Consider the following 25,342-nt stretch of genomic DNA (forward strand, 5'->3'; position numbering starts at 1 on the left):
CTTTAGTCCTGGAATTCACGGAGGGAAGGGGGTGGTAGGGTGGGAAGTAGTGGAAGGAATATGAGAAATGTATAAAACAAAACTTCATATTATTACTTTAATAAAAGTAACTTTAAGCCTCTTTATTAATCTAAGAGGGTACCAACATGAAGTACATTTTTAAGCCAAGTTAAGAAAACATTTAAAGAAACAGTTTTTAAAGGCAGCTCTGAATGAAAGAGCTGTCCATTCTTTGCTGGTGTTTTTGCTAGACATTGGAGAATAATGGTTATAAACAAAAAATGAAACTCTGGTTTTTAATAGGTGAGAAATAGCATCTCTCTGTTGCTTTCACTTATGTCTCTTTGATTACTATTCATATGATATTTTTCCAAGTTCATATACCATTTATATTTCTTTTCTGGTGAATTGTTCATTGCCTTCTACCCACTTTTCTGTTAGCATATTTATTTTTCTAATTTAGTTTATGCAAGCTCTTTATATTCACATGAACTCTTTATCTACTACTATTGGTAACAAATGTTTCCCCATTCTCCCTAGCTTTTTTCTTTTCTATAGGGTGTTTATGATAGTTCATCTTTCTATTCAAAAGCAGTCTTTTTACAACCTACAGACTGAGGAAAAATATTTGCAAATGATGCAACCAACAAGAGCTTAATTTCCAAAATATACAAAATGATCATACAATAATCAAATCAAATCAACAACCCAATAAAAAAAAAGGAGGGGGGTGGCAAAAGACCTAAATAGACCTCAAAGATTTCTCCAAAGAAGACATAAACAGCTAACAGGCATGTGAAAAGATGCTCAAAATTATTAGAGAAATGCAAATCAAAGCTACAATGAGGTATCACCTCACACCAGTCAGAATCAGATCAGATCAGATCAGATCAGTCGCTCAGTTGTGTCCAACTCTTTGCAACCCCATGAATTGCAGCACGCCAGGCCTCCCTGTCCATCACCAACTCCCGGAGTTCACTCAGACTCACGTCCATCGAGTCAGTGATGTCATCCAGCCGTCTCATCCTCTGTCGTCCCCTTCTCCTCCTGCCCCCAATCCCTCCCAGCACTAGAGTCTTTTCCAATGAGTCAACTCTTCACATGAGGTGGCCAAAGTACTGGAGTTTCAGCTTTAGCATCATTCCTTCCAAAGAAATCCCAGGGCTGATCTCCTTCAGAATGGACTGGTTGGATCTCCTTGCAGTCCAAGGGACTCTCAAGAGTCTTCTCCAACACCACAGTTCAAAAGCATCAATTCTTCAGCACTCAGCCTTCTTCACAGTCCAACTCTCACATCCATACATGACCACAGGAAAAACCATAGCCTTGACTAGACGGACCTTTGTTGGCAAAGTAATGTCTCTGCTTTTGAATATGCTATCTAGGTTGGTCATAACTTTCCTTCCAAGGAGTAAGCGTCTTTTAATTTCATGGCTACAGTCACCATCTGTAGTGATTTTGGAGCCCAGAAAAATAAAGTCTGACACTGTTTCCCCATCTATTTCCCATGAAGTGGTGGGACTAGATGCCATGATCTTCGTTTTCTGAATGTTGAGCTTTAAGCCAGTCAGAATGGCTACCATTAAAAAGTTTGTGAATAATTAATGCTGGAGAGGGTGTGGAGAAAAGGGAGCTTTCCTACACTGTTGATGGGAATGTAGATTGGTATAGCCACCATGGAAAACAGTACGGAGTTTCCTTAAAAACTAAAAACATAGTTACCATATGATCCAGCAATCCCACTCTTGGGCATATATCCAGATAAAACTCGAAATCCAACAGATACATGCACCCTGATGTTCATAGAAACACTGTTTATAATAGCCAAGGCATTGAGGCAACCTAAATGTCCATCGACAGATGACTGGATAAAGAATATGTGGTATAAATACAATGAAATACTATCTGTGACCCCAATGGACTGTAGCCCTCTAAGCTCTTCTGTCCATGGAATTTTTCAGGCAAGAATACTGGAATGGGTAGCCATTCCCTTCTCCAGGGGATCTTCCCAACCCAGGAATTGACCTTGGATATCCTGCCTTGCAGGAAGATTCTTTACCATCTGAATGACCAAAGAAGCCCAATGAAATTCTACTCTGCCATAAAAAATAATAAAATAATGCCACTTGAAGCTTCATGGGTGGAACTAGAGATTATCATACTAAGTGAAGTAAGTCAGACAGAGAAAGACAAATATTATATGATATCACTTATATGTGGAATCTAAAATGTGATGATAAAAATGGACTTGTTTACAAAACAGAAAGAGACTCACAGACATAGAAATTAAATTTATAGTTACCAAAATGGAAAGACAGGGTACTGATGAATTAAGGATTTAGGATTAGAAGATAAAAACTACTACATATAAAACAGATAAACAACAAGGTCCTACTGTATAGCACAAGGAACTATATTTAATATCTTTTAATAACCTATAATTTAAAAGCATATATGTGTGTGTGTGTGTGTGTGTAACTGAGTCACTTTACTGTACACCAAAATCTAACACAACTTCGTAGATCAAATATACTTGAACTGGAAAAAGTGAGAAGTTGAAGTGGTTTAGTCATGTCCGACTCTTTTTGACCCCATGGATTGTAGCCTGCCAGGCTCCTCTGTCAGAGAAGGCAATGGCACCCAACTCCAGTACTCTTGCCTGGAAAATCCCATAGACGGAGGAGCCTGGTAGGCTGCAGTCCATGGGGTTGCTAAGAGTCAGACACAACTGAGCGACTTCCCTTTCACTTTTCTCTTTCTCGCATTGGAGAAGGAAATGGCAACCCACTCCAGTGTTCTTGCCTGGAGAATCCCAGGGACGGGGGAGCCTGGTGGGCTTCCATCTATGGGGTCGCACAGAGTCGGACACGACTGTAGTGACTTAGCAGCAGCAGGCTCCTCTGTCCATGAAATTCTCCAGGCAAGAATACTGGAATGAGTAGCCATTCCCTCCTCCAGGGCATCTTCCAGACCCAAGGATTCAATGTGGGTCTCCTGCATTGCAGGCAAATTCTTTACCATCTGAGTCACCAGTCTTTCCTTTTTTTTTTATGCTTAAAATAAACTTCACCATTTCAAGATCACATAAACCTTTGATTATATTTCCTACTATTTGGGGAGTTGCTCCCCCCTCCCCTTTTTTGGCAGCAGTGTGAAGCTTACAGGATCTTAGCTTCCCACCCAAGAGTTGAATCTGAGCTCTTGCCTGTAAGAGCATGGAGTCCCAACCACTGGATCACCAGGAAATTCCCAGTAGTTTCATTTCTTATTAAACTGTTAGGACTTGGAATTTAGTTTGATGTATAAGCTAGGGATCCAAAGTAATCCTTTTCTATATAGCTTGCCTATTTTCCTATATTCAAATCCTGTCGAACCTTCGATCTCAGCTCAAACGCACATCCATGGAGGTTTTCAGGATTCCCCACTAGGCAGAGAGTCATTCGTCCCTCAGTTCCTACAAACCCTTCTCTCCCTCCTCCCCCATGGTTATTCTTTCTTGTATTATAATTATCTGCAGGACTCTCTTCTATTGTACCACACTGTGAGCTCCTCGAGAGCTGGGACTGAGTTGTATTCATCTTTGTATCCCCTAAAGGCCTCATCAGGGCCTCACACATTGGAGGAAAGAAAGGGTGAGTGATAGCAGCTAGAGGCCCTGTCTCTGTGCCTCAGCTCCCTCTCTGAGGAAGGGCGGATCAAAGCTCACAGCCAAGAGGGGACTGCCTGCCTGGTGCATCTGGGGGATTTGTGGTGGCCACAAGTCCAAAGCAGCTCTTAGTTAAACAAGGCTGGTATTTATAGAACAAGGCCACGTACTCTGGGCTGAGCAGATACAAAAGTGAGCAGAACTGTCAGTCAGGCTCTGGGTAGATGGAAGCCCTCTGGGTACCCAGAGACCTCGTATCTGTGAGCATCAAGAATGTCCCTGCCACTCCCTGGACAAACAGGGATCCCAAGATAGGATTTTTCACCCTTGACCAAGTATAATTATGAAAGCAGAGATTGGGAGATACTGCTGAATGACTCAGGAAAGGCTGTGTGCCAGACATGGAAATCAACGTAGCCTAGATTCTGAAAAATCTCACCATACCTTCTGCTTAGAGACAGGACTTTAACTATATGTCACTTTCCTTATCCTGTTAAATTCAGTTTTTTTTTTTAATACACACACACACACCCCCATACATAGCTTTAGGGAAGTATGATTAAACATTCTAAAATATTGGACTATTTCCATTGTAATTCTACGAATTCTAAGCTATTTCAAAGCAATTAGCAACTTGAGTGCCTATTTCCTGCCAGGGTGGGAAGGGAACAGGGTGGAGGGGCCTCCAGGGTGGAGGATGGGCCTGGAATTCTGCGAGTGTTTATGTGTTTTGTTGGGGGGTGGTGTTTGTGTGTGACAGAGAGAGAGACAGGGAAGGAGAGAGAGAGGGAGCGAGCGAGGGGGTGAAGGAGGAGGAGGAGAGAGAGAGTTGGGAAAGAAGGTAGATATTGAGAACCAGGATTTATTAGGGGCAGGAGTCCCTGGCTATACAAGAATGGGTGGGAGTTTTTAGTTGTTTTTTGTTGTTTTCACTGTATTTTGATGGGAAGAGTCAGCAAGAGTGGCTTCAGTGGAGAAACTGGGGAAGGGATACTAATAAAAATCAACCATGCTGGACTTGGAAATAAAAAACCACTAGGCCTTGCCTCTATTCTTACCTATCTCTCCTTTCTTATTACTCTGATCGCCCCCAAGAAATAAATAGGAGAGCAAATACTATGGCTAGAATCCAGAAAACAGTAAGAACAGAGGATCTACAGGAACTCTTAACAGTTACATTCCTAGAGAATAATTCCAGGAGCTAAGAAAATGGCAAAGAGAAGGTCAAGGCCGGAAGTTTTTCAAGTCCTCTGTCTTTTCTAGTGACCTCAGGCTCAGCTGGCAACTGCTCCAAGTACCATTTCTGAATAAGAAGAAGCAGAGGTGTTTTAAATCTACAGATTGAGCTATTATTTTTAAATGCACCCACATGTGAAATGTTTCAGTCACAACTCTTCAAAGATTGATAAACCATAAACTCCTAAAATCTTGAAATTTAATGTAAAAAAATCCCAGCTATATATGAAAAGAATGTTGAATTCTTTTAAAAATGCAGTAAATGTCCAAAATCAAAAGCCATAATGCAAAGTCTGACAAGTGAATGCCTGCATGAGAGAGTCTCCAGATAGCCTGAGCCCTTCAATAATAGATGCAAAGTTGAGCAGGTGTCCACACCAATGATTAACCACTCAGGGTGATTCCAACACAACTATTAATCACTCCTGGTATTATTAATTACTCCTAGTATTATCTGTGTTTACAAAAAACAAGTCCTTTTTATTTCTTCTGTACTACAGAAGGACTAACAGGTAGTGTCACTTTGGGTATTATCTGTGTTTACAAAAGATAAGGGCTTTTATTTCTCCTGTGCTACAGAAGGACCAAACAGATCCTCATAGTTAGGTGGGTCCTGAGTAGAAAAGGGATGTGTGTATGCTCAGTCATGTCCAACTGTATGCAACCCCATGGACTGTAGCCTGCCCAGCTCCTCTGTCCATGGAATTCTCCAGGCAAGAATACTAGAGTGGGTAGCCATTCCCTTCTCTAGGGTATCTTCCTGACCCAGAGATTGAACCCTTGTCTCTTGGCTCTTCTCCTGCATTGGCAAGCAGATTCTTTACTACTGTGCCACCTGCAAAGCCCTAGAAAAGGGATACACAGCTTTACTGAGAACATTCCCCTGGAATTTCTGCCCTGTGAAATTTTTCATTATGGATATTTACTTCCTATTCACCAATCTTTATGCTGAAATGCCTTCTAGAAAAGAAAGAACTTGAGCAGAATGGATATTTGCTCTTATGCCCTGGAGCAAGAGGGTGTCATTGTGTCAGCACCCTGTCAGGGGTTCATCAGGAAAAAAGCACCAGTTACTCAGAACGTGGGATGGCCTTGGTGCCCTGCAGCACACAGCATCTCCAGGAAGAGCGTAAATAGCCTCTATAGGAGAAGGAGAACACTCAGTTAAGGCAAGAGGAGACTGAGGACTCAGTCAAATAAATCCTCAGACCTGTGCAGCTGCTGCTGCTGCTAAGTCGCTTCAATCGTATCTGACTCTGTGCAACCCCACAGACAGCACCCCCACCAGGCTCCCCTGTCTCTGGGAGTCTCCAGGTAAGAACACTGGAGTGGGTTGCCATTTCCTTCTCCAATGCGTGAAAGTGAAAAGTGAAAGTGAAGTCGCTCAGTCGTGTCCTACTCTTCGAGACCCCGTGGACTGCAGCCTACCAGACTCCTCTGTCCATGGGATTTTCCAGGCAAGAGTACTGGAGTGGGGTGCCATTGCCTTCTCCCAGACCTGTGAGAGGTATTATTTACTCCCCAGGGAACAACAGTTTGCCTCTACACTGAAGAGTGAGACATTTGGCTTAGAATCATAAGCAGGAAGAGAAAACTTTGGGTAAAGAGGGACTGTTAAATAGGGGAACAAATTATCAAAAGAAAGTTCTGGAATCTCAATTTCAGAGGGTCTCTCTTATCAGTAGGAAGTATAATTGTGGCTGTAAATGAAGCAGGGGAATAGGCCAAATGATGCCTCAGAACCCCTTCTCACCTTCCATTTTCTTATGATGATGGATATTTATTCAAGGTTATAGTAAAATCAAAAGAAGCTGGGAATCCCCTGGCAGTCCTGTGGTTAGGACTCTGCGCTTCTATGGCAGGGAGAACAGGTTCAGTCCCAAGTCAGGGAACAAACAAGATCCCACATGCCATGTGGCACATCAAAAAAATAAAAATACCTCAATAAAAAAAATAATAAATAAATAAAAATACTTCAAAAAATTTTTTTAAAAAGAAGCAGAACAATCAAGACTACATACATATGTATCCCTATGGGTGATTTATGTTGATGTTTGGCAAAAATCAACAAAATTCTGTAAAGCAATTATCCTTCAATAAAAAAGAAAAAAAAAAGAAGATTATGTTAAAAAAAAAAAAAAAAAAGAATACCTTTTGATATATCAGAGCCAATAAAGGCTGGAGAAATTCTTGCTGATGAAGAAAACAAATGTTCCCAAACAGCCTTTCCTGATTCCTTATCAATAATGCAGACCAGTGTCAATCTATCTTAAGAGAGAGATATATCCATTGGATCTTTTTTTTTCTTTTTTGGTCTCCTTTAAGAAACAAATGTGCTTGCTCCAGAAATAAAGTCAAGCTCAAATCAGAAAAAAATACAGGTTATAAAAAATAATACATTCTCTTTCTTTTTACTCATTTGCTTGCAAAACTTGGAAAATCTGCTAGTTACAAAGTTGTTTTTTTATTTTTCAATAAGTTCTGAGAGAACATTGGAATACCTGCAGGAAAGAAGTCACTTCACTTTAACCTCACTCTTTTCTGATTTCCAAGCAGAAGGCAGAGTAAGTATAGGGACGGTGATACAGCATTTTTTAGAAACATCCTCATATCCTAGGCCCAGATAAACAGTGGTATCAACAGAAACAACTAAATATCCACAGCAACTGTGGAAAGCAGATCTCGTGTCATAGTCTGCATTGCAAGTCACTTCCTTTTGTGATGACCTCCGAGGGAAATCAGTGCTTTCCTCTCTTGTCCCTAGAACCCCATTTCAAAGGCTGTGTGTATGGATGGCGCAAGGGGAGCAGAGCATTGTCCCCACTCCAGGACCATGCTAGTGAGTTTCCCTTCACAGCCACCTCCCACCCTCTGCTGGGTGTCAGGGTCTAGATCCCAGGGACCCCTCACTCAGGAGGGTGGCAGGCTATTTGAGAGGAGAGAGTCCCCACTGGGAAGTTTGGGTTGAGCTCAATGAAAGCAAAATCCAGTTGTGGGGGCCTGGTGGGTGGTAAGTGTTTAATAAATATTATCATCTACCCACCCCTGTCCTTCATCCAGATACATTAAAAAGAAATATTTACTAAAATCCCTGTGAAAACTATGGTGTGCACCATGGTCATTTGTCTTCCGGATTGCTGCTGCCTTTTGTCTTGGTGGCTGGCTGGGGCAGACCCTGCAGCATGACTCAGCGAGCTGAAGTCTGCCTTGTGGGCATGCTCAGCTCTAAAAACTGCTGTAACTACCAGAAGCAGCTGACTGCCATGGGCCTCTGGGGACACTGCTCCAAGGATAACAATCAAAAGGAAGCGGGCTCTCAGGCAGTACCTTCCAATTCAGCACTGCTGAAATCAGGGGAGGGGCACCTGAGCCTCAGGAAGCGTCCAGAGGCTCCTGTGGACGAGCTTGCTTAGGACTATACCTGGCCTGCCTCTCCAGCTCACGATATTGGGTGATGCTGATGACCGTGATGACGACATATAGCACTACTAACAAAGGTGCTAAGGGCTGAACGCATATTGTTTGCTAAACATTTGGCATAGCTTCATTTACCCCTCACAGCAACCTTGGAAGGTAGACAGCAAAATCCTCATTTTACAGATATGGAAATGGGTGTCACAGAGCTTACAGTCAACCAGTGATTAAGCAGGATTGGAGCCCAGACCTGGAGTTAGGAGTCTAGGCTCCCAACACCATCAACACTCCTGACTTTCCAGAAGCTACACTATCACCCCTAAACCTAAGTAAGCACGGCCAGAGGGAGGCTAGGAGCCCCCAATTGGCCTGTGAGCTTTATACAGAGTAGCATCTCCCCAGGCACTGCGCCCTCAGTGAACGTGGAGCCAGGCTGTCTCCGCTTTGTCTGCAGTGGCCCTCAGAGGCTCCTCTGGAGCCTGACCCTGCAGGGCGCCACATCCATGCTGTTACTGGCTCCCAGCCCAGCCTTGCAGGTTGGGCGCTGTCTCGTGAAAACAGATTTCCAAATGGATAAATGCTGAAGTTTCAGGGTAGGCCTGCACTCCTATAACTGAGTAGGTAGGTGTTGAAGGGGCAAGGATAATTATAACAGATGACCTCCAACCCTCATCTAACTCTAGAATCTCCTCTGCTACAGGGTTCATCAGAGCTGCTCGTGACTCTGGGTTCCTTGTTTGATTTCTTCAGCAAACCCTCCACTCCACTGGAGTTTGTGGGGCCACAAAATAGCTCAGAGTGAAAAGGCAAAGGGGAAGTGGCAAGAGTCTGGTGCTTACAAAGATGGGGAATTTGGTTTCTGAAGAACACAGTGTAGAATGAAAGAGTGTGACCAGAGCAACGTGAGCAGACAGGAGCACAGGGCATGGTCCAGAGAGAGCAGGCTGGGCCACACTGTGATTCCTGGGCCCAGAGGAAACCCAGGGCTGGTGTGAGGAGGAGGAAGGCAGTGACCCGACAGGGAGGGAAAGGTTCTGTCCTGTGCTGCTGCTAGAAAAATAGAAAGACTCAGGACCAAGAGACTCCCCCTTTCTTCTGGGAGGAGGGGACGGGGCTGGGGCCATGGCTCCCCAGGATGGAGGAAGGTATGTTCCTGTCCTTGTTGGAAGAGGGCACCGCCTCCAGCATCTCTGACTGCTCAGCCCTCCTAGGAAGCTTCTGTCAGTCCGTCCACAGCAGGGAGAGAAGACAGGGTGGCAGTGGCAGCTGCTCTGAGAGGGCGAGGCTGCCACAGTAGCCCTTGTTGCAACTGGACAATATTACAAACTTCCCTTCATCAGGTGGCCTCTCACCCAGCCTGTAGGACTGGGGCCCCAGGCAGATCAATTGGCTCATCAGCTTGGTTTCCTCCTGCATACGGCCTCCCACCCATGTAGGGGTTGCAGAAATACTTACCACCCCTGTAGGAAGATGAGGGAGAGGTGACCTCCAGTCCAAAGTGACAGGGGACCAGAAGGCCAAGGAGCCCCAGGCCCAACAGTCTAGTGCCTAATGCAGGAACTTCTCTGCCTGGGAGTATTCTTGGTCACTTCTCCCCAGCCAAAAACAGAACATCAACTCCTTCTGACCTGGGTCCTGAGCAAGTAGGCCAAGTTAGGAAAGAAACACTTTTATGTTTGGCCTCTTGGTACCTGAAATGGCCTCACAAAACTTCCTTTGGGAAACCACATTAGACTTAAAACTTGATTTTCTTTGTATTTGTTGACATTTGCTTTCCTTTTAAAATGTTCAATATTCCATTTATAGAAAAATATAGCTAGGCTTCTATTTTTCCCAGTCAGCAGTTTTGAATCGATTATCCTTCCATGAATCTATAATACGGCAGGCACAGTTGGAACATTTCGTGATGTCAGTTCTTCATTCTGGAGCCCGGAGTATCTTTTGCTCTTATTGATCCTGGTTTGTTCTTCCTCCTACTGCCGTGAATGAGTCTGCAGTTCCACTGTGCAGCCTGAGACATGAGTCAGCACAAGGAGAAAAGTCCCTTCTCCAAGCAGGGGCTGGAGCTGGAAGGGGACAGGCAGCTCCAAAGCCCAGGTCACAGAGATGCTATGATTGACAGGTAACTCCAGAGAAGCAGAGAAGGTCCCATACACATCACGCTGCCTTTGACAAGTAGTCCTACTGTGCTCTCCTCTGAAGCTTCTCTGAATACAATAGTCAGGGGTGGTGACAACATGGAGAACAGCAGTCCCCATCTCCTCTCTGTGTCAATCCAAGGAGACACCAGAAGGTGTATCAGCTAACAGGTAGCATTAAAGATAGCTTGAAAAATAGAGGCACATACTGTTACTGCTACTGCACTAACACTTCCATCTGGGCCTATGGGTCTCATGAGCTTGGGATATAGAAGCCAGGATTGTGAGGGAAAATTAAAAACTCCCCCCTCTATCCACCAATTATATTCTTGCCACATGGTTAAACTGTGTGCATTCATTTTTTACAGCTTATGTAACAACCTACCACAAACTTAAGTGACGTGAAAGAATATACATTTATTATCTTACAAATCTGTAGGTCAGAAACCTGACAGGGGTCTTACTGGGCTAAAATCAAGATGCTGGCAGTTCCACGTTCCCTTCTGGGAGCTTCAGAGGACCTGCCCTTCCTTGCCTTTTCCACCTTTCTTGACTCATAGTCCTCATCTTTCCTCTTCAAAGCCATCAATGGGCGCTGCCCTGGTGGTTCAGTGGTAAAAAATCTACCTGCCAATGCAGGAAGCATGGGTTCAACCCCTGGTCCAGGAAGATGCCACACCCCATGGAGCAACTAAGCTCATGAGCCACAACTATTGAGCCTGTGCTCTGGAGCCCCCGAGCCACAACTACTGAAGCCCACATGCCACAGTTATTAAGTCCAAACGCCCTAGAGCCTGTGCTCCACAAGAAGAGACGCCGCCGCAATGAGAAGCCCACTCACTGCAGCTAGAGAGTAGCCCCTGCTCACCACAACTCGATAAAGGCCTGCACAGCAAGGAAGACCCAGCACAGCCAAAAACAAATAAGTAAATAACAATTATTTTTTTTAAAGGCATCAATGGCTGCTTGAGTCTTTCTCACAGCACATCTCCCTAAAACTGGTTCTCCCACTCCCTCTTCTTAGAAGAAACTTGGGGACCCATCTGTATAAGCAGGGTCCAGGGATGGGCATGTGGACATATTTGGGGTGGGGAGAGGGCATGATTCTACCTACCATACTGTGGACAGTCTTTAGAAATTTGAGAATAAAGGGGAAAATGTCCTTAAGCTCAAAACTGTGGGAAAAGAAGGGAAGAAGTTCTCCCCACTGTCTTGAGCTACCAATGTTACTGCCCAGGAAGGTAGCTTGTTCCCAATAGCCCTCAATAGTCCACTCCAGGGCACTAAGACTTTGTCATCAACAGAAAGAGAACATTCTGTCAAGCTCATGCCGTTCAGCAGTTGCTTCTTCTCTTACTACATGTCGGCAGAGGAAACTGTCAACTTTCATATCTTGTTCAAAGTTAGAGTCACCAATATGAATCTACCAAATGACCACCAATTCATTTAAGCTGTCCTTTCAGGACCATTTTCCAACCTTTGACCCATTTTGATTCTCACTGCTTGCAGAATCCCAGTTCAATGAGGCATGAGGCTTTGGGGTAAGCCAGGGCTTCTAAAAGGGATAGCTGAGACCTTCTGGGATGCATCTACCATGGCTACCATTGTCATCACCAGCTTCTGTCGTGAGAGACAACCCTCAAAAGAGGACCGCATAACAAGGAGATGGACTATCCTCAAATTACAAAGCTGGGCTTGTTTGTTTCATGAGGTTGATGTGGACAGGCAGCTGACAGGACCCTGGTTGTGCTAGAGATCACGTGAGAGGTGTGAAACAGACAATGAGAAAAATACACCAAGAGTACCAAATAGAAGATGATAAAAATAACTAAGACTCACCGAACCATACACACAATGGTTAAGAGCAAAGACTCTGGTGTTAGGCTCTCTCAACCACTCACTATCTGTGGGATCCTGAGCAAGTTTCTTAACCTCTCTGGGCCTCAGTGTCTTCATCTGAAACTAAGGGTAATAGCAGAACTCATCATATAGGGTTGCAGAAGCTGGCACGCTGGAAGCATTCACTATTAGTTGTAATTATTATTAACCAGGTGCTGTCAGACACGACCGAAGTGACTTAGCAGTAGCAGCAGCAGCATGCTAAGGATATTTGAAAGATTTCCTAATTAATCACCAAAATAGCCCCATGAGATATATACTATTATTATAATCTGCATTTTTAAGATGGAGATGAGCTTAAGGTCACCTACTTGGTAAGGAGCAGAGCCAGGATCAGAACCCTGGCTGGTCTGACTCAAAGGTCTTGTTCTAAACCTCTGTGGGGAAAAGAGCTTAGGGGGAAAGCTGACAGTAACTATGCCTCAGGTATCTTGTCTTTTCTACTCTTTCCAGCATGTGCTCTAAGTACAGTTGTTTGTGTGTGATAGATCAGAAAACTTGATGAAATGAGCAGGAAGACAGATACGTGTTGCCTTGAAACAGTCCTGGGTCACCCTGTACCCAATCCCATGCCACATACTGGTTGAATGTTGGGTTTCGAGGCCCCTGGGAGCGACAAGCATTTCCTTCCTCTGAAGGCAGGGTGTCCCCCCCGCCAAAGGGCCTCCTAACCACCTCCTCCATCCTCTCTCTGGCACAGAGAAGACACATTGGGAACCCTGGAGCGGTAATCCCATCCTCATTCAGCAGCATCCTGGAGAATCCATGACTGGCTCAAGGAGCACCGTGAAATTCTCACTAACCAAGTTAATGTGCTGTGATTTTAAAGGAAAAGCTGTGCATCTCCGAGATACTGATGTGGATTCAAGCAATGAGAAGGTGCAGCAGCTTTACAAAAGACAAAAATCACTGTGCTGAAAACTTAATGAAATCTCGCAGACAAAATGTTGAGCAAAAGAAACCAGACACCCAGGAGTAGGTACTTTGTAATTCCATTTAGATAAAGGTCAAAAATAAGCAAGACTACTCTGTGCTATTTTGGGCTACAGTTTTAGATTGTAAAAATATGAAGGAGAGAAGTGATTACAGAAGTCAGGAGCGTGGCTCCTTTTGGAGTGGAGAAAGGGTTTGGAATTCCCTTGAGAAGGGGCCTCTTAGGGTTCTGGCAAGGTTCTATTTCCTGACCAAGGTGAAGTAACCGAGAGCTACAATAAAACCTCATTTAGTTTTACAGAGTTCCCTTGATATAGTTCATCTCTGCACTTTGCTGTGCATTATTTTGCGATAACAAAGGTTAGGTTTGGTTTAGTTTCACTAATGAAATTTGCATCAACCCCACCTGAGTAGACATAGAAAAAGCTATAGGAACAATTAACTTCTAGTTGGATGGGAGAGACTTTAAAAGATACTTTAGCTAATTAATTTTTAAACTTTAGCATGTGTAAGAGTCACCTAGAGAGCAAGTTAAAACCTAGATACCTGGGCCTCACCCTCCAGGGATTAGGATTCAGCAGGTACAGAGTCTGAGGCTCAAGATTCTGAATTCCTAATGAGCTTCCAGATGATGCTGATGTAGCACTCTGAGTAGCACTGATCTAGTCTGTTCCCAAGGTTTTGCCCCATCCTTTAGAAGACACCCAAGGAGACAGTCCTCATGATGCAGGCTGTAAGATACAGCCCTCTACTGCTGCTGCTAAGTCACTTCAGTCGTGTCCGACTCTGTGCGACCCCATAGATGGCAGCCCACCAGGCTCCCCCGTCCCTGGGATTCTCCAGGCAAGAACACTGGAGTGGGTTGCCATTTCCTTCTCCAATGCATGAAAGTGAAAAGTGAAAGTGAAGTCACTCAGTCGTGTCCGACCCTCAGCGACCCCATGGACTGCAGCCTTCCAGGCCTGATTGTTAATGCAGATCTGTGTAGCTTCTAGTCTTGACAGATTATTGAATCTAATTCAGTGTTCTTAACGGGAAGTAATCTGCCCCCAGTACATACACACACACTCTCTTTCACTCTCAACACAATCAGTGGTCTGTATCCATTTGAATTTCTCCAAAAGTAAGTAAATGTAGTGGTGTTTGAAGTCATGCAACCAGCCATGAGTGCAAAGGGAAAAAGACAGAAAGGTTCTAGCTCCTGGTATCCTGAGAAGAGACTGCTCTCTCACACAGCAAGGGCATAACCTGTTCCCTATTCTACCGACTGCTATCAGCCAGCAGCCATCAAATATGGATGGCGGCCAATTTATCAGGAAGAAAACAGCCTGACTTCTCTCCTATCTAAAGTCTGCATTATATTTCCTTGTCTGCTATGCAAATGCAAAACAGAAGCTAAAATTAGAAGCTGAGGTGCTAGTGCGGCTGGTGCATGTGGGGAGAAGGCAGAGAGGAGATGTCGGAGGGACGGATTCGGAGGAGGGCTGCCTAGGGCCCCTGCCTGAGCTGTCACAGATAGCAGTCTGGAAAAGAAATACAAGGGAAGGGGGATGGAGGCGGGAAGCTGCTGGTCCCCCCAATTATCACACCTGCAGAGCATCCTTGAGGCTTTTATGGGTTCCCTAAAAGCGCCCTGACCTACTTTTCAAAATGTTGTCTCCTTATTCACCAAAACACATTCTTAGTGAATTGCAGTCAAGTTTTCTGCAATTATCCAATACAGAGTTTTAGTTTCTACTCTGAAAGCTATCATTTGTGACTCCACGCATAATTAGTAGTATATTCAATAGTATAAGGCTGCAGGTGGATATGTGGAATTTCTTAAAGTGATAGGTAAGCTGCAGTTTTAAATGAATCCATCTGAAAAGCTTAGAGCAAAGCCTTGAGTCTATTTAAGAACATGTGATAGCTGAAGCCTTTATCCCTCAGCTAAGGGGCCCAAGCTCACCAGATGTGAGTACAAAAACCTTAAAGTGGAAATAAATATAATGATCCCTTGGATGTATATGACATTTTCCTTCATAGAACCTCAGGCATTTCCTAGTTATAGTGTAATACCATATTCTCTGTGCAGTGACCAGACCACCTTGGAATGCCATAGTGGAAATTTTGGAAGTATTACAGGGAGCAAAAAAAAAAAAAAAACAAGGGAGAGAAGTAAATACCTTCCCAGGGATGTCCCAGGGCAGCCTTGCTCCCAGGCAGGTGGAACCCTACTAAGATCCAGGGCTTGTGGTTTCATCAGCTGTCTCCTCCTCCCTCCTGTTAAAGGGCTGTTTGAGAAAATGAGATGGAACTTGTGGCCAACCCATAATTATACGGGGGCGGAGGAATTGGGCCATTGACTAGTCGGCTTCCTATTTCTCCTCCTCTCAGCCGCTGGCTAGCCTGAGAGGCGGAAGGAAGGACATGGATGCGATTCTGGAAGTGCCCCTCCACTGGCTTCTCAGGAGCTGGAAAACATGCGGTCAGCGCAGTGCTGTCAAATGCAAGCCCATGGCCATGGGCTGTGTGTACGTACAGGCCAGGCAGCTGCGAGGAGGGTGATGGACGAGTCCCACACCCATTCTGGGCGTCTGCCCGGTCTCCGGGCAGCACGTGAGCAGGGCCGCAGCACCACAGCGCCTCTCTGAAGAGCAGAGGCCCAGGCAGAAGGAAACAGAAGGTTCTTAGAAGGAAAGCAAGCCTTCTTGCCCTCTGAGGCTGCTGCTCCTAACAGGCCTTCCCTGTCCTAGGTTCAGGACCCAGGCAGACACAGAAGCAAACTGCCGCCAGGCCCCTGGGGGGACAAGAGCCCAGGACCAGGTCTCCCCAGGGGCCCTCCTCATGGCCTGGAAGGGACCAGAAACCAGCTTCTCATTGTTCCTCAGCTCTGCTTGTCCCCTTCCCACTGTCCAGCATCCAGGAGAGGAGCAAGAGAGTCAGAGAACCTGAACCCAAACAGATTAAGTTGTAGATGGCTAAACAAATGTCCGGATGACTTCCCTGTGTTTCTATGCTCCTCTGACTCCCATTCTAAGACAAGTGAAAAGTGTCTATGTGAGTGAAAGCTTGGGGCTCTGGCTAAGAATATAGTGTTGTTATTATTAGAGCAACTGGGAGGGAGGCATGCCACCTCCGGGCAGGGCTCTGGTGGGCTGTGTGGGAGGCGACTGTCAACAGCTGCTGGGTGGAAAGCTTGTTTATTGTCAGCAGCCTGGCGCAGAGATTAAGAGGAGCTTGGTCTCCAGCTCACACCCACGTGGCTGCAGCAGTGGCTGCTCCAGACACGGCATCCAACTGCAGGGGCCCCCAGGGTGTCCACTCAAGGATGATTCAACCAACAAGAAAACCCAGGAGGCCAACTAGGACAGCTGGGAGAATTCCTGTGGGGCAACCCAGCTGAACATCCCCACTGGAAAAGTGCAGCATATGACACCATCCCCAGCTGACAAAATGCAGGACCCCAGAACAACCTGCAAATCCCACATAATAGCTCCATGTCCCAAGACAGTTTCTCATTCATTCACCAACTACTTATTGGGCACATTCTCTAGCAGATACTGTACATGGAACGAGGAATAGAGTGGGAACAAGGCAACAGAGTTTACAGTCTGGAAGAAACCAAAGTTTATGGTTTGCAATTAGGCTGGTCATTATGTGATGAGTGTTTTGATAGAGGAGGTTCAAGGAGCCAAGAGCACAACAGGAGGGGAATGTAACTAACCACAAGGAATTGCCTTGATGAGGAAGCTGTCACTAAGAGATACTGTGAAGTTCTAGCTATTAAGGTCTCAAGAGATATCAGCCTAAGGCTGTCATTGCTTTCTCGCTTTCTTCAGCTAATTAAACTTTTGGCTAGTATCTACCCATCTGGCGCCTGTTCTATCTCATTGCCAGTCACTTGAACATAAAGCTCTGGGAATAAATAATTATAATCATACAGCGTCCATTGAAGTATCCAGAATTCTCTGGGAAGCGTGACAGAACCCTTTATCTACTGAGGTCATTATAGTCACCATGCTACTATCATGTTCCATTATGCTCCCTCTTTCCCTGACAATGATAATCACCAGGGGCCTCCCTCCAAAGAAGGTCCAGCCCTTTGCAGCAACACATAAGCAGCTTCATATCAACTAAGAGCAGAGGATCTGTTAAGACAGCCTCAAACACAGACAGAAAAAATGAGGTGATAAAAAGTTTCACCAACTTCCTCTGCCACAGCAACCAGGGTGAATCTTTTAAAATGTAACTTCAGGGCTTCCCTGGTAGTCCAGTGGTTAAGACTTTGCCTTCCAATTCAGGGGGTGCGGGTTCGATCCCTGATCAAGAAACTAAGATTCCAAATGCCTCGGGGACAGAAAAACAAAACATAAAAAGCAGAAGCAATATTGTAACAAATTCAATAAAGACTTTAAATACGGTCCACATCAAAAAGAAATAAATTTTAAAAATAAAAAAATGATCCACATAAAAAAAAAATCTTTAAAACATAAAGTGTAAGTCAGAGGATGTCCTCTCCTGTTCAAAACCCTGTGATGTTCCCCCAGCTTCCTCAGACTAAAAGCTGAAGTCCTGACAATGCCCTCAAGGCCCTCTGTGATCCAGGTGCTCATTACCTCTCTGACTTCCTCTCCTGCTAATCTCTCTGTGACAACCATATGTGTCTCCTGGTTGGTCTTCCTGAACACACCAAGCACACTCTTTGTACTCATCACTCTCTCTGCCTGGCACTTTCTTCCTTCATATATTCACATCCTCACTCACTTTCTTCAACTCTCTGCTCAAATGTTAAGGACACGAGTTTGTAAGCGGCCTTCCCCAGCCACTCCATTTGCGGTACCAATGCTTCCTCCACAGTCCTTGTCCTCCCGCTCTGCTTCATTTTTCTTCACAGATGGTATCACTATCTGGCACACTATATACTTTGTTCATTGTCTGTCTCCTCTGCAAGAATGTATACCTCTCTAGGACAGAGGGTTTTTTTTTCCCATTTTGTCTTTTTTTCCCGTTACTGTTTTCAAGTGCCTGGCACGTAGCAGAATCTCAACAAATATTCATTGAATGTATGAATGGATTACTTAATTAATTAATGATAAATTAATTGGGAAAGGAAAACCTTTTAGTTAATGGTGTTAGACTTGGTGTTCAGGATAGAAAATAATAAATTCAGTTCTTACCATGGCACCCCACTCCAATACTCTTGCCTGGAAAATCCCATGGGCGGAGGAACCTGGTGGACTGCAGTCCATGAGGTCGCTAAGAGTTGGACACGACTGAGCGACTTCACTTTGACTTTTCACTTTCATGCATTGGAGAAGGAAATGGCAACCCACTCCAGTGTTCGTGCCTGGAGAATCCCAGGGATGGGGGAGCCTGGTGGGGGTGCTGTCTATGGGGTTGCACAGAGTCGGACACGACTGAAGCAACTTAGCAGCGGCAGCAGCACCTTGCACCACACACCAAGTAAATTCTAGATGGATTAAATGTGTGTTAGTCTCGGGGAACACATGTATACCTGTGGCGGATTCATTTCAATATATGGCAAAACCAATACAATATTGTAAAGTTAAAAAATAAAATAAAATTTAAAAAAAAAGAACATGGAATACATAATAATTCCTACATTAATAAAAATTAAGTCCCAGTAGAAAGAGAAGAAAAGGAAACAGAAAGGCAATTCACAAAAGAAGAAATTTAAATGGCCACTAAATTTAGCTAAAGTTAGTCACCTTCACTAGGAAATACAGATGGCCTATAGGCACATGAAAAGATGCTCAACACTGCTATTTATTAGAGAAATGAAAATCAAAACTACAACAGACAAGGTCATTACATGTAAAACAAAATTAAAAATAAAACAAAATAAAATGCAAAAACAACAGTGTCATTCCCATCACACCAGTCAGGATGGCCATCATTAGAAAGTGTGCAAACAACAAATTCTGGAGAGGGTATGGAGACAAGGGATCCCTCCTACACTGTTGGTGGGAATGTAGGCTGGTGCAGTGGGAACAGTGTACACTGTGGAGAACAGTGTAGAGGTCCCTCAGAAAACTAAAGTCAGAATCACCACGTAACCCAGCAATCCCACTCCTGGGCATATACTCAGACAAAACTATGATTCAAAAAGACAGGGCTTCCCTGGGGGCTCAGTGGTAAAGAATCCTGCCAAGGTAGGAGACACAGGTTCGATCCCTGATCTGGGAACGTCGCACATGCTGAGGGGAAGCTAAGCAGCCACTGAAGCCTGCACACCCTAGAGTTTGTGCTCCACAACAAGAGGAGCCACGGCAGTGAGACGCCTGTGTGGCACAACTAGAGAGTGGCCCACGCTCACCGCAGATAGAGAAAGCACCCACGGCAATGAAGGCCCAGCACAGCCAAAGACAAATAAATAAAATTTTATATGTAAAAAATTCTATGATAAACCATAATGGTAAAGAATATTTTTAAAAAGAATGTATATATTATATAACTCAATGTATATGTATAACTGAATCAATTTTCTGTCCAACAGAAATTGACAATGTAAATCAACTATAGTTCACTTAAAAAATAAAAATCTTTAAAAAGAAAATAAAGTTGCAAAAATGTTCTAAGGTACCAGCTTCGCTATTGAACATGTCCTATTTGGAGTATCCTGGATGAAGAGAGAAATCCCACTTCCATCTTTGGATAAATTGAGTATCATCCTGAAGAAAACACTTTTTACACTGGCTCAAAACAAGTACCAGTCATCTTGCCTAGACATAAGACCATGTCTGTTTTTGTCCCTTGTTTCTGCATCCAGTGAACACTCTTCTCCCAGGCTGGGCAAGGCCTTCGGACACTTGAGGCCTCTCACTAGGCCTAGGCCACCAGCTCTTGGGGGAGAGGTGGGGAGAGTAAGTACCATCAATTGCTTAGTGTGGTTTCCTCTCTCCCTTGCAAAGTAAGTCTTTCAAGCTGATTATCAGTATGGAAGCCCTGCTTTGCAACTTGGTATGTGCTGGGTCTCCATTTTTAGAACATAGTTCTGGTTTAAGGGTTTTTTTAAGGGTTTTTTTTTTTAAGGGTTCCCAACTTGGAGCGCTTTCTGGCTTGCTTCTCCTCCAGGGTTTGCTCCCATCCCCTGAATCAGGGGTGACTCCATGGGTGTGTGAGCTGAGGGCCCAACTCTCAGATTTGGCTGTGGCTACTCTCTTGAAATATCTCATAAAGTTATCTTCGAATTTGTGTTTTGTAAGCAAAGTCTGATGACTCTAACAGCAGAGAACACACACACACACACACACACACACACACACACACACACAAGCCAGCCTGTGGGCACAGCAGGCAATGTGCTGAAGGGACAGCCAGGCCCAGATTTAAGCTCAGGTTAGTGACAGTGGTGGTGGCAACAGCAGAAGTGTTGATGGCGGCACTGGCCACAGCCCCAGAAAAGGGAGAAGCTCCTCGTGGGAGCCATGGGAGTCTAGTGAAACCACCAGAGCCAGTCTGAGCTCTGGGATGGGAACTTCCATTGCTCAGGCAATAAACTATGACAGTAAATTATTACAAAATAAAATTTTAAAAAAATAAATAAATAAAATTGTGCACATGGACATTGCAATAAAACCTATCAGGAAGTTATTAGAATTCTTTAAATAGTTCAGAATCTCTAGTTTTGAAAAATATAACAGCACTGCAAAGCAAATATCCACAGACTTGGAAAGTAAATTTAAAGACCACTGCATTCAACAGAAAGGACATTTTCATACAGTGCTTCAGATTATCCAATTATTAACAAGAAAGACAACTTAGAGTTTTTATTATAATGGAAGATAAAGCAATAGAATGCATAAATAAGCATTTTAAATTATACACAAATCATGAAACTGCTTTCAATTTCTTGTTCAACCTCTGCAAGTTACCAGAAATACTAGAGAAACATTAAAATGCCATTGTGTAAATTTATATTTAAAATTAAATTCAGACTTAACATGAAGCTGATCGTCAGCTCTAGATGTACTAAAATTTATTCTTTGTAGTAATTTGCTGTATTTTTTCAGTCTCTAAAATACAAATAACCTTTCCAGTAACAGTTGTACCAGGAGAAGGATCCTTCTCAAAACTAGCAATTATTAAAAATTATTTAGTATCTTGCATTTGCCAAGAGTGACTAAAGTCACTTTCAATTATATCAATTGAAAATGAAGCTGCTAAAAGTACAACTTTTGATGACCTAAGAAATAAATTTGCAAAAAAGCGAACCAGTAAATTCTATGGTCAAGTTATTGCGTTAATAAAATGTTATTTACTATATTGTATGACACTAGAAGTGTATTTTTGTATTTGTAAGTTTTTATTCTGTTATTTATGTGACATTATTATGCTTATTATATTTATAAGTAATAAGATCCTTTTAAAAGAAAAAGCTTTATATTTTAGTACCTTTAATCACACTTTTCTTCCCTACTTTTTGGACAAGAGTCTCACATTTCATTTTGCACTGGGTCTTCCAAATTATGTAGCCACTCCTACCCTGGATCATTTTCTAGAGGTGAGCCAGCCACCACCACCCTTTGTAGAGAAGACCAGTCTACTAGCTCTTAGGCAGCTGGTCTTGGGAAGCAAAATGACCCATTTAGAGATGGACTGGGGACCTTGTGTGCTGATTACACAAGCCCACAGCTGAGCAAAGGCAAAATAACGCACAGGCCAGTCAGAGGCCTCTTCTCTGTTACCATGGTAGAATCGCCAGCCCTCATACATAAGCTCTGCAGCCAGCTATGACTGAAAGCATCACCCCAACCTCCCTCGCCTTCAATGTCTTGTCCTTCTCTGATGAATATCTGCATTTCTCTGGGGACACACTGTGAAGTAAGACTGAAGTTCCGCTGAGAAGACTCAGCATGGGATATGTTGCCTTTTCATTACTCAGACCCCAACAGCCAGTTTCTCAGCCTTTCCCTCTAAATGCTATTTGGTTATTCCTGTTAGATACACAGAAGCTGTCATAGGGGCACTTCACCAAGGCTGTCAGTGGAATCCTGGCAGTGGAGGAAAGCCCTGCAGGCACTTGAGGCTGAGTCATCCTTCGAGTGAGGAGGAGTTTGGGACAGGAGCTGCCCCAGGTGATGCTCCACTGTACTTTGGAACGAGGTAGGACAAAGAGATTCTACTAACACGGTGATGGATCACCTTTGCACTGCTTCATTTCACTTCATACAAACCACTTTGGCAACTTTCATAACAACACAACCACACATAGGATTGTTCTCGGGCCACCTGAATCCTTCTCCAATTTCTACTACTGTACAGTTTGACAACTTGATCATTTCCTGCCCTGAGCTGTTTTCTGTTTCTGTTTTCTGTGTCTGTTTTTTTCTGTTTCTGTTTTCTGTTTCCAAGGAGCTTGTGCATCACAAGCTCCTTGAGGACAGAGACCATGTCTTCTCCTGAGCCTCCAAGTATAACAATAATGCTATCGTTTCTAGAACACTAACAGTTCACTTTCTCACCTACTAACTCATCAACCCTCACAGCACGTACTGCCCCCCAAGCCAGGATGATGCTCATTTTACAGAGGAGATGATCAAGACCCTAGAAGGTCACTGGTTTGCCCATAGCTCCACAGCTGCGAAAGAGCCCAGTCACAGACCTGAGTGACCCAGATCACAGCACCTTTGGGGCGGGGGCCGTCTCTACTAGGGCAGGCTCACTCCCTACGCACACTGTCTAGCACAGTGTGCTACAAATGTGGATGCTTACTGACAAACAATTAATCTCAAAAATACACAAGCAACTCCTGCAGCTCAATTCCAGAAAAATAAGCGACCCAGTCCAAAAAATGGGCCAAAGAACTAAACAGACATTTCCCCAAAGAAGACATACAGATGGCTAACAAACACATGAAAAGATGCTCAACATGAGTCATTATCAGACAACTGCAAATCAAAACCACAATGAGGTACCATCCCACACCAGTCAGAATGGCTGCTATCAAAAAGTCTACAAACAATAAATGCTGGAGAGGGTGTGGAGAAAAAGGAACCCTCTTACACTGTTGGTGGGAATGTAAACTAGTACAGCCACTATGGAGAACAATGTGGAGATTCCTTAAAAATTTGGAAATAGAACTGCCATACAACCCAGCAATCCCATTGCTGGGCATACACACTGAGGAAACCAGAATTGAAAGAGACACATGTACCCCAGTGTTCATCGCAGCACTGTTTACAATAGCCAGGACATGGAAGCAACCTAGATGTCCATCGGCAGATGAATGGATAAGAAAGCTGTGGTACATATACACAATGGAGTATTACTCAGATTTTAAAAAGAATGCATTTGAATCAGTTCTGATGAGGTGGATGAAACTGGAGCCTATTATACAGAGCGAAGTCAGAAAGAAAAACACCAATACAGTATACTAACACATATATATGGAATTTAGAAAGATGGTAACGATGACCCTATATGCGAGACAGCGAAAGAAACAAATGTAAAGAACAGACTGTTGGACTCTGTGGGAGAAGGCAAGGGTGGGATGATTTGAGAGAAGAGCATTGAAACATGTATATTATCATATGTGAAATAGATTGCCAGTCCATGCACGCCAGTCCATGCTTTAGTGCCTGAGGCAGGGTGCTCAGGGCTAGTGCACTGGGATGACCCAGAGGGATTGGATGCAGAAGGAGGTGGGAGGGGGGGTTCAGGATGGAGAACAGATGTATACCCATGGCTGATCCATGTCAGTGTATGGCAAAAACCACCACAATATTGTAAAGTAATTAGCCTCCAATTAAAACAATAAATAAAAAATTTAAAATGCTACTAAATGATAAAAATTAAAAAAAAAAAAAAAAAACAAATACGGATGCTTGAGTGAGACCTTGTGACAACAGATGCTTTCACGTTTACCATCAGAACCACAACTCTATGTCTGTTTTTTCTACTACTTGACAGCGCATCCTCAAAATCTCTCTCTTATGAAGCTTGCCTGCACTGTTCTGGGACTGCTGAGCATGTCAGGGGCTTTGGGCAGGAAGGCATGGGACTCTCCATGACTCAGTCTTCCCAGTGGCCTCATGCTTCCTGCACCCTCCCAGGATGGAGCGGACAGCAAGAGCAGCTTGAAGGCCTCTGTCTAGACTTGCTTCATGGCAGTGGTGACCATCCACAAGCTGTGGCCTCTTTTCTTTGCCCTGGATGAAGGAAGTGTGGAACTGTTGGCCTCCAGGCAGAGCCAACCCAACCTGGGCTTCTCTCCTAAGTCTCTACAGCCAAGGAAATGCTGGCCTACAGCTCACTGCGACTTTAATAAATGTCTTCATTTGTTTATAACCATGGGATGAGGAAGGCCTACTGAAGGTAGAAAAGCACCGAAGCCACAAAGAAAAAAGATTAAAAACCTGGGCCACATAATCATCCAAAATTTGGAGCCATAAAAACATCACAAAGTTAAAATAACATTTAAATGTCTGCAGCATGTAAAACAAGCTAAGGCTAATATTCAGTATGTCAATAATTCTTACAATTCATTAATAAGGTGAACCATTTAATAAAAAGGGGGAAAGAATATAAAGAGGTACTTCATAGTAAAAGAAATAGAAATGGAAAACGGCAAAGGAAAATATTCCATTTCTCACGGTAAACAAAAATACAATTAAAACACTAAAATGTTATAGTTCATCAAACTAGCAAACATTAAAAAAAACAGGTAATATCCAGTGTTGGAATTTCAGTTTGACCTACCAAGAAAAAAAGAAGACAAAGAATTCAAATAAATAAAATTATAAAGGAAAGAGGAGACATTACAAGTGATACCACAGAAATACAAAGGATCCTAAGAGACTACTATGAACAACTGTGCTGTATTCAGTCGCTCAGTCATGTCTGACTCTTTGTGGCCCCATGGACTGCAGCCTACCAGGCTTCTCTGTCCATGGAATTTCCCAGGCAAGAATACTGGAATGGATTGCCATTTCCTACTCCAGGGGATCTTCACAACCCAGAGATCGAGACCACATCTCTTGCTTTGGCAGGCAGTCTCTTTATCACAGTGCCACGTTATAGCCCAGCAAATTGGACAACCTGGAATAAATTGATAAATATACAACCAATCAAC

The 25,342-nt window shown here is 43.8% G+C and overlaps 1 long non-coding RNA gene across 1 annotated transcript in view; it reads right to left on the reverse strand.

Annotated features, from left to right (window-relative positions):
• Nucleotides 1-19,797: 19,797 nt before the first annotated feature.
• LOC101902504 (uncharacterized) overlaps nt 19,798-25,342 on the reverse strand; it is a 36,336-nt gene continuing 30,791 nt past the window's right edge. Inside the window, exon 3 of the long non-coding RNA XR_009496425.1 lies at nt 19,798-25,308. This is a non-coding gene — a long non-coding RNA (uncharacterized lncRNA). The remainder of the gene's footprint in view (nt 25,309-25,342) is intronic.

This window comes from Bos taurus, chromosome 11 (assembly GCF_002263795.3).
Source record: "Bos taurus isolate L1 Dominette 01449 registration number 42190680 breed Hereford chromosome 11, ARS-UCD2.0, whole genome shotgun sequence".
In the NCBI taxonomy this organism is placed as follows: domain Eukaryota; kingdom Metazoa; phylum Chordata; class Mammalia; order Artiodactyla; family Bovidae; genus Bos; species Bos taurus.